At 38.9% G+C, this 9,743-nt stretch overlaps 1 long non-coding RNA gene across 2 annotated transcripts; it reads left to right on the top strand.

The window, feature by feature from the left end:
• Positions 1-4,748: 4,748 nt before the first annotated feature.
• On the top strand, positions 4,749-9,199 carry LOC140037023 (uncharacterized). Of its 2 annotated transcripts, XR_011840853.1 has the most exons (3): positions 4,749-5,862; positions 7,653-7,733; positions 8,997-9,199. It is a non-coding gene; the product is annotated as an uncharacterized lncRNA (long non-coding RNA). The 2 variants fall into 2 exon arrangements; XR_011840852.1 differs by lacking the exon at positions 8,997-9,199 and having other exon boundaries at positions 7,653-8,031.
• The last annotated feature ends 544 nt before the right edge of the window (positions 9,200-9,743 follow it).

The raw sequence follows: 9,743 nt of genomic DNA, 5'->3' as shown, positions 1-9,743 counted from the left end.
GGAATGAAGTGTTCAGGCAGCAACTTGATGCCCGAATTTGAACCAGATGGGTGCCGAATTTGGGAATGACTTCTTCTGTGATGTTTTAGTACTATGAATGTATTTTCCAACGGCGTAAGCCATGCTCAATTTTGAGCTATATTGACTGAGTTGTGACTGAAACAAGTGGACTGCTCTGTTTTGGAAAACCCTAATGTTGGGACTGGTTTGGAACCAAATCTTGGAATGAACTTGTTAGTTGATGTTTTTGATATTAAACACTTACCAAAGATATTATGGGTGTATCTTAGACCCTTATTTCACAAATGAACCATGGTTGGATAACTTTCTTGGTTAAACGATTGGAAATTTGGAAAATGAAAGTCAAAGGCAGATTGCCTTATAATTTTCCTGAACTTTGGTTGACTAATTAACTATCTTACCGAAAGTATTTTTCCCTGAAATTTGATAGAGTGGTACCTTTCATATGGGAGTAAAATACTGCCAATTTTGGTACCAATCCAAGTTCGTTTCGATACCCAATTAAATTTCTAGTGTTGGAGGTTCAAAACTGGAAATTCTTCTTCAGTCTTGAATCTTCCTCAACTTGGGGCTACTATATCTTGGTGCTCGAAACTCCGTTTCTCAATCCGCTTGTTTTGTTATACTCTTGGATTGCAACACTATTTGATTTCCAAATTTCAAAGGTTAGTTCAAAACAAGTGAATTTTACTGAATTTCCAAAATTGGCCAAAAACCAACCTTGAAACTGTCTTAGTATTCTACAGCAGTAACTTTGATCCAACTTTTGAATACCTTCCATTTCGAATCATGGAAAAGTGTCTTCTAGAAACTTGTAGTACTCGGAATGTAGTTTCCAATGGTATCAAGCTTTCCAATTTTGGACCTACGTAGTGCAAGATACGATTTTTCTAGAATTGACACCCAAAGCTAAAATTTGACAATTTCTTAGAAATGAGATTTTGGAAACTTGCCTTCTTTTCTCGATACCGATTGAACATTTTGAACTCGATTTCATGAAAAATGTTAGTCTCTTTCTTTAGACTTTAAAACTTTACTCTTGAGCCTCGATTATTAATAATTAAGGCCCAATTCATGAATTCCCTTTAGATTGTACAACCTTCTTTGATAAGTAGGAGTTCTAAGTGATAGTGTATAATAGTTAATGGTTGTTTACTCAGGCACTCGAGGGAATCTCCAAGGGGAACTCGGAGCGGACACCTAAAACGCTTGTTTGAAAACTACTCGCTTGTTTTGACTAGGTGAGTGTTCCATATAGGAATACGTAATTGAATAAGTCTAGGACACGCTTATTTCATGATTATTAAGTGCTATGTGTTAAGTATTTACCATACTCATGCCTATTTAAGGAATGTATACTTGCATTGTATATCTACATGAATTGGTTAAATCATTAACCATATCAAATGACCATATGAACTCGATACATGCTTAACTTGCTAGATTGTTTACTTAGTCTACTTGGTTTTGAAAAATGGAGTCGAGTGTGTACTTTATCGCACTCGTTCTCTTTTGAGATGAATAATTCATGCTTGAAAATACTCGAATAACATGACTTGGTATGCTAAGGTTGCATACGTCGTTGGAGTGAATCTCCTCGACTCTCACGTGGTAAAAAATGGGATAACGGCCAATGATGGCCTATGCATATGACCAATGCTTGTCAATTAACCGTCAACCGTGAACAGTTAACCGTTAACCGTGAACCGTTTACCAACCCACATGACTACCTGATTACCTGACTATTTGCTCATATGATTTCTAATCTATATGATTATTCGATATCCGTGAATTATATGCTCCCATGAAATCAACTTGTATTGCTTACGTGCTTACGTGCTAAGTATCCACTTGATCACTTGATTATCATGAATCACATGTTATATGAAGTTGTCCATCATTGTTAGGCGAGTGTGTACTTTATCTCACTCGACCTACTCAAATGATGAATTTTACCTTTTGTCGAATTACTTGATTACTTGTGCATGTTGTAAGCTCTAAGCTGAACTCGGGCCCTGCCTCGGTTACTGACCTACTCGAGCCAGGACTGGGCTCGGTCGGGTAGGTTGGAACCCTGGACAACCGTTTCGGTATACTCGAGTATTACCACTGGAGGGATAAGGTGATGGCCAGTCAAACCGAGGGGATCCGGAAGTCATAAGGTGCAGATGACCGACAGAGTTCCACTGGAACACCGTATCCTACAGTATATGTTTACCTTGTATCATAATAATTGTTTCGTGCTAAAATGCCAACATGAAATCCTGAGCTATGCCTGTAATAAGCTCCAATCACTCGTGAACTATACATGCCAATGTCTCATACCATGATAAATGTCTCAAATTACCTGTACAATGATTATTGCCTCATGATAACATGCCATTGTGTAACCTTGAACCATGCGTATGATATGCCCAACTTATTTGATTTATTTGAACTGTTAGAGTGTCTTGGAACCTCACTGGGCTGTGTAGCTCATACCACGTTGTGGATTTCTTTTACAGGGTTCGAGACCAAGGGTGCTCGTGAGTAGTACTAGATTGTTTTCTTTTGAAGACTTTAAGTTATATTATAACGGATGGCTATAGTACCCCTTTTCCATTGGGTTGTATTTAAGCTTGAAAGCTGCATAATTGTAAGTGTGAGATATTCGAAGTACTTTAATTATGTATTGAGGTTACTTAAAGTATTTCGAGCTTTTGAATGATCGATTGTAGTGAGTCCCGGCGAGAGCTGGGCAGGCGTCCCGCGGATACCCTTTGGTTCGCCTTAGGGAGAAGTGGGGGCGTCACAGTTGGTATCAGAGCTTAGGCTTCAGATCTTTGTAGTGTATCCTAGGCTTAAATGTTTAGGATGCCGGACTGTGGGACTGGTTTGAAAGTTAAATGATTGCTTGTAGCAATGAAATTTAGAGCCAATTCACGTGGTCTCTACAAAGGAGCAAGATAGGACCAAGTGGTGTTATGGTCCTTACTATGTGATTGAGTAAAGGTTTAAGTGCCCTTCAAAAAAAAAATGTAAGCTGTGAATCATGAATGTTATAGGTTGTAAAACCTTTATCTTGATAATTGGAGGGAATTTGATATGTATGTTGGGTAGGAATCTCGAATGTGGTGATTTAGTCTTGGGACCGGCCGGCTCGAGTTGTGAATTACCTTATTTCGGATTCTTGTACCCGAGTACTTGAGAGTTGAGGGCAACCATAAGGACTTTATATCTCCATTTTTGGGGAATAAGAATGAATCGATATTTCATGTGAATGGTTGCAGGAAACCAATAATTGTTTGGTTAAGATGGTACAATAATTAAGAGTGGAAGATGGAAAATATTGTAACTCAAAAGATCCTTGTGTTGGGATTGAAATCGAGCATGTTAGGGAATGAGAATCGTCTAGTTCCAATAATCTAGTGAATCCCTACTTGTGATCTTTTATAGTGAGACGATGGGAGTAGAACTTAGAGTCTGCGCCTTGAAGATGAATGTACTTGTGATGATCACTTGTTTATTTTGCTATTGACTTTGACTTGGCATGAACTTTACTTGGCCATAACTTGTTTTATAATTTAATGAACTCTAGTTTGTGTTTACTTGCATAGTGATAATGTTATTTGTGTAAGTGACTTCATTCTCTTTAAATGTTGCTACTGGTATATGAGTATAGTTCAATTTTAACTAAGTGTGAGGGTTATGCATGTGCGTATAGATTAGTTGTGAACATGGAAACTAGAGGACAACGAAAGGGACGTCAACCTAGACAACCCCGAAATGAAAGAGTAGCTAATGGGTCCGGTATTGATCAAAACGTTGAGTCAAGTGTTGGGAGAGGAAATGACCAAATGGGACAAGTTTTAACTCGCATGACGGATATCCTGGAGCTCTTGGTAGCTCAACAAGGTCAAGGTGTTGGACAAGGAAACCAACGTGGAAACCAAGAGATAGGGGAGGATCGAGCTTTAGAGCGGTTTCAAAAATTTTTCCCGCCCAAGTTTGCTGGAGGACCTGATCCAGAGGTGGCTGAGAATTGGTTAGAGAATATAAGAAATATATTCGATGCCTTGGATTACACAGAGGAGAGACAAGTCACCTTTGCTGTATTTCAACTTGAAGGAGCAGCCCGAGCCTGGTGGAATGTTATAAGAAACAAGTGGGAAAGAGATCAAACCCTAAGGACTTGGATAAACTTTGTACGTGAATTTAATGAGAAATTTCTTCCTCCACTTGTCCAAGAAAAGAGAGAAGATGATTTTATAAAGCTTCGTCAAGGAACTTTGAGCGTAGCTGAGTATGAAACACGCTTTACAAAGTTATCTACATATGCCCCAGAATTGGTGGCTACTGAACGGAAGAGAATAAGAAGGTTTATCCAAGGATTAGATTTGGAAATCCAAGATGCCCTTGCTGCAGCACAGGTTGAAACATTTAGTGACGCTCTCGAAAAAGCGCAAAGGGTAGAAAGCACAAAATCTCAACTGAGAGCTCTCCAAGCAAGGAAAAGAGATGCATCTGATAGTACACTAGGAGGAAATGGACCACCACCCAAAGTTAGAAAAGAAGTGGATGGAGTAGGACTGTTATTTCCTGCACCACTCATGATAAAGGAACCAAAAGGAACTATGTCGCGAGGGACTTCAGTAGAACAGACACGATCAAAGAAAACCTCGCAAGCCAGTCAGGTCACAACACCTCGTCCGACTTGTGGATATTGTGGAAGGACGAAGCACATTGAAGAAAACTGTTGGCTAAAGGGACGAAAGTGTATGGGGTGTGGGAGTACCACCCATAAAGTTCATGACTGTCCAAGGAGGTATCCACGAGAAACTACTGCTCCACAAGGAAATGGAACTGTCCCTCGACAAGTCAATGGAAGGAGAAACCGACCAATGGCATCAGAAAGAAAGCATAACATGAACACACCACATGGTTCAGAGTTGTCTGAGATTACAGAAGGTATGAATTTCGAGGACGAAATTCTTTTAAGGAGGGGAGGTTGTGAGGACTCGTAAAAACTATTATTTTTTTTAGCCTAATTTGTGGCTTAATAAATTATTTAATTGGATATTTGCCTCGAGGAATATTTTCTAGTCTTATTAGACCTAAATACATGGTAATATAACTTCGTTATATTTTTAAAGTAACTCATTTCATGAATTAATTTCCTGGAGCGCGTTTAGTAAAAACAGTGAATAGTGCTTGAAGATTTTATCCGCTTGAGAGTACAATAAGTTTGGAATATTGGAGACATGTACAATGGACCTAAATTCGGTATTTTAATGTTTAAATACTCAAGTGATAGTTATTAGTACTATCGTTATAAGAATTTCCCGGAAGTTTCGCGTTATAGCGGTAAAATTGGCGGTACGCGTTTTCACACGCGCGACTTTATTTGAGGAACTTTAGACCCTTGTTTCGAGACAATTAAGAGTGAATAATGTTTATATTAACATGAGTGCATTAGAGGTTTAGTGCACTAGTGAACCAAACGCGCGAGAAAATCGAGCCTAAAAACGTGCCAAACGAGCCTTACAAGAGTTGACTTTGGAGCAATTTTTCACCACACATTTAATCTTCTTTGAGAAGCCAACTTAGATCAAAATCACACTCTCTCTTCCCTCTCCTCATGGCCGGCCAAAACACTCCCTCTCTCTAACTCATTTGCAACAAAAATTCTGCACACTAATCTCAACCAAAACTACCCCAAATCACCTCCAAATCACACCAAACTTGGAGACCACTTAGCAAACCTCTTGGAGGTTGGATTTAGCTAACAAAAGGCTGCATCTTCACGGGTTCTTGGAGCTTCAAGAGGGCCGAAATTTCTGATCTTGCACACCCAAGGAATAGGTAATGATCAACCCTTGGATTCTTGTCTTTTGGAATTTATATAGCAAGATTAAGCTCATGCATGCACTTAGTTAGCTTGTTTATGGTGAAAATGAAATGAGTGGGCTCTTGGTATTCCCACACTTGGGGTTGTTGTTGCTGATTTAAGGATTAATGTTGGATTTAATGGTAGTTTAGTGGTTATAATGATGAGTTTATGGAGTGTTATTGTTGGAAACTCAAAGTAGAGGTCTTGGCAAGAATTTCCGAAAATGCCCCTGTTTTGTTCGGCCATAAGAAGGCCCATTTTTGGTGATCTATTGGCATGAACCTGATGTATATAGGTTATATTATGTGTGTAAAAATTTTCGTTGGAAAACATTAACGTTTGGTGGGTCAAATGAATTTTTCTCCTAGAAGTGGCAATCTGGAAATCTGTTCCGTATTGCACTGTCCAGCGTTGGCATTTTGGCTATAACTCTGTCCTCGGATGTCGAAATCATGTGCCGTCGGTGGCGTTTGAAACTAGACATTCCTAGCTTTAATTTGGTATAAAATGCACGTTCTGATTCCTTGTGAGCAAGCCGAACCAAATGTTTTAAGTTCGCTGTCCTGTTGCTCTGTTCGTCTGGAATGAAGTGTTCAGGCAGCAACTTGATGCCCGAATTTGAACCAGATGGGTGCCGAATTTGGGAATGACTTCTTCTGTGATGTTTTAGTACTATGAATGTATTTTCCAACGGCGTAAGCCATGCTCAATTTTGAGCTATATTGACTGAGTTGTGACTGAAACAAGTGGACTGCTCTGTTTTGGAAAACCCTAATGTTGGGACTGGTTTGGAACCAAATCTTGGAATGAACTTGTTAGTTGATGTTTTTGATATTAAACACTTACCAAAGATATTATGGGTGTATCTTAGACCCTTATTTCACAAATGAACCATGGTTGGATAACTTTCTTGGTTAAACGATTGGAAATTTGGAAAATGAAAGTCAAAGGCAGATTGCCTTATAATTTTCCTGAACTTTGGTTGACTAATTAACTATCTTACCGAAAGTATTTTTCCCTGAAATTTGATAGAGTGGTACCTTTCATATGGGAGTAAAATACTGCCAATTTTGGTACCAATCCAAGTTCGTTTCGATACCCAATTAAATTTCTAGTGTTGGAGGTTCAAAACTGGAAATTCTTCTTCAGTCTTGAATCTTCCTCAACTTGGGGCTACTATATCTTGGTGCTCGAAACTCCGTTTCTCAATCCGCTTGTTTTGTTATACTCTTGGATTGCAACACTATTTGATTTCCAAATTTCAAAGGTTAGTTCAAAACAAGTGAATTTTACTGAATTTCCAAAATTGGCCAAAAACCAACCTTGAAACTGTCTTAGTATTCTACAGCAGTAACTTTGATCCAACTTTTGAATACCTTCCATTTCGAATCATGGAAAAGTGTCTTCTAGAAACTTGTAGTACTCGGAATGTAGTTTCCAATGGTATCAAGCTTTCCAATTTTGGACCTACGTAGTGCAAGATACGATTTTTCTAGAATTGACACCCAAAGCTAAAATTTGACAATTTCTTAGAAATGAGATTTTGGAAACTTGCCTTCTTTTCTCGATACCGATTGAACATTTTGAACTCGATTTCATGAAAAATGTTAGTCTCTTTCTTTAGACTTTAAAACTTTACTCTTGAGCCTCGATTATTAATAATTAAGGCCCAATTCATGAATTCCCTTTAGATTGTACAACCTTCTTTGATAAGTAGGAGTTCTAAGTGATAGTGTATAATAGTTAATGGTTGTTTACTCAGGCACTCGAGGGAATCTCCAAGGGGAACTCGGAGCGGACACCTAAAACGCTTGTTTGAAAACTACTCGCTTGTTTTGACTAGGTGAGTGTTCCATATAGGAATACGTAATTGAATAAGTCTAGGACACGCTTATTTCATGATTATTAAGTGCTATGTGTTAAGTATTTACCATACTCATGCCTATTTAAGGAATGTATACTTGCATTGTATATCTACATGAATTGGTTAAATCATTAACCATATCAAATGACCATATGAACTCGATACATGCTTAACTTGCTAGATTGTTTACTTAGTCTACTTGGTTTTGAAAAATGGAGTCGAGTGTGTACTTTATCGCACTCGTTCTCTTTTGAGATGAATAATTCATGCTTGAAAATACTCGAATAACATGACTTGGTATGCTAAGGTTGCATACGTCGTTGGAGTGAATCTCCTCGACTCTCACGTGGTAAAAAATGGGATAACGGCCAATGATGGCCTATGCATATGACCAATGCTTGTCAATTAACCGTCAACCGTGAACAGTTAACCGTTAACCGTGAACCGTTTACCAACCCACATGACTACCTGATTACCTGACTATTTGCTCATATGATTTCTAATCTATATGATTATTCGATATCCGTGAATTATATGCTCCCATGAAATCAACTTGTATTGCTTACGTGCTTACGTGCTAAGTATCCACTTGATCACTTGATTATCATGAATCACATGTTATATGAAGTTGTCCATCATTGTTAGGCGAGTGTGTACTTTATCTCACTCGACCTACTCAAATGATGAATTTTACCTTTTGTCGAATTACTTGATTACTTGTGCATGTTGTAAGCTCTAAGCTGAACTCGGGCCCTGCCTCGGTTACTGACCTACTCGAGCCAGGACTGGGCTCGGTCGGGTAGGTTGGAACCCTGGACAACCGTTTCGGTATACTCGAGTATTACCACTGGAGGGATAAGGTGATGGCCAGTCAAACCGAGGGGATCCGGAAGTCATAAGGTGCAGATGACCGACAGAGTTCCACTGGAACACCGTATCCTACAGTATATGTTTACCTTGTATCATAATAATTGTTTCGTGCTAAAATGCCAACATGAAATCCTGAGCTATGCCTGTAATAAGCTCCAATCACTCGTGAACTATACATGCCAATGTCTCATACCATGATAAATGTCTCAAATTACCTGTACAATGATTATTGCCTCATGATAACATGCCATTGTGTAACCTTGAACCATGCGTATGATATGCCCAACTTATTTGATTTATTTGAACTGTTAGAGTGTCTTGGAACCTCACTGGGCTGTGTAGCTCATACCACGTTGTGGATTTCTTTTACAGGGTTCGAGACCAAGGGTGCTCGTGAGTAGTACTAGATTGTTTTCTTTTGAAGACTTTAAGTTATATTATAACGGATGGCTATAGTACCCCTTTTCCATTGGGTTGTATTTAAGCTTGAAAGCTGCATAATTGTAAGTGTGAGATATTCGAAGTACTTTAATTATGTATTGAGGTTACTTAAAGTATTTCGAGCTTTTGAATGATCGATTGTAGTGAGTCCCGGCGAGAGCTGGGCAGGCGTCCCGCGGATACCCTTTGGTTCGCCTTAGGGAGAAGTGGGGGCGTCACAAAATTTTGGTGTCTACAGTGAGCATTAACTCATGCAGCAATTGGGTTTTCGAGTTGTTAGGTCAGCTCCCCCTAGAGGTTAGAAGAGAGATCACTCTGGAACGGCTAGGTATCTCTGCTACTAGGATTGACTAGTGCTCGTCAGGAGTAGTGCAGTAACTCATGGAGGTTTTAATGATCCAATCATCAATTGAGTGAAACCAGAAGCTATTTGGACAATTCTTGATGATTTCAAGTGAATGTGAAGTGCAAAAAGATCAAAAGATGAAATGCAATCAAGTTCAAGAGTGAGAAGGATTGGTAGCCCTGACACATGTTACTATTTCAGCTATAGCTTGAGTTACAAGTGTCAGATTGTAATGATTTTTGGAACATTTTAAAGGTAAGATGTAGAGCTACATTTCTTATGGGAACATCTAAATCCAGTTCATATGTTTTCATGGTCAAAGAGCTGAAATT

The sequence above is a fragment of the Coffea arabica genome, chromosome 2e (assembly GCF_036785885.1).
Source record: "Coffea arabica cultivar ET-39 chromosome 2e, Coffea Arabica ET-39 HiFi, whole genome shotgun sequence".
Lineage (NCBI taxonomy): Eukaryota > Viridiplantae > Streptophyta > Magnoliopsida > Gentianales > Rubiaceae > Coffea > Coffea arabica.
This window is presented reverse-complemented; position numbering and strand designations above follow the sequence as displayed.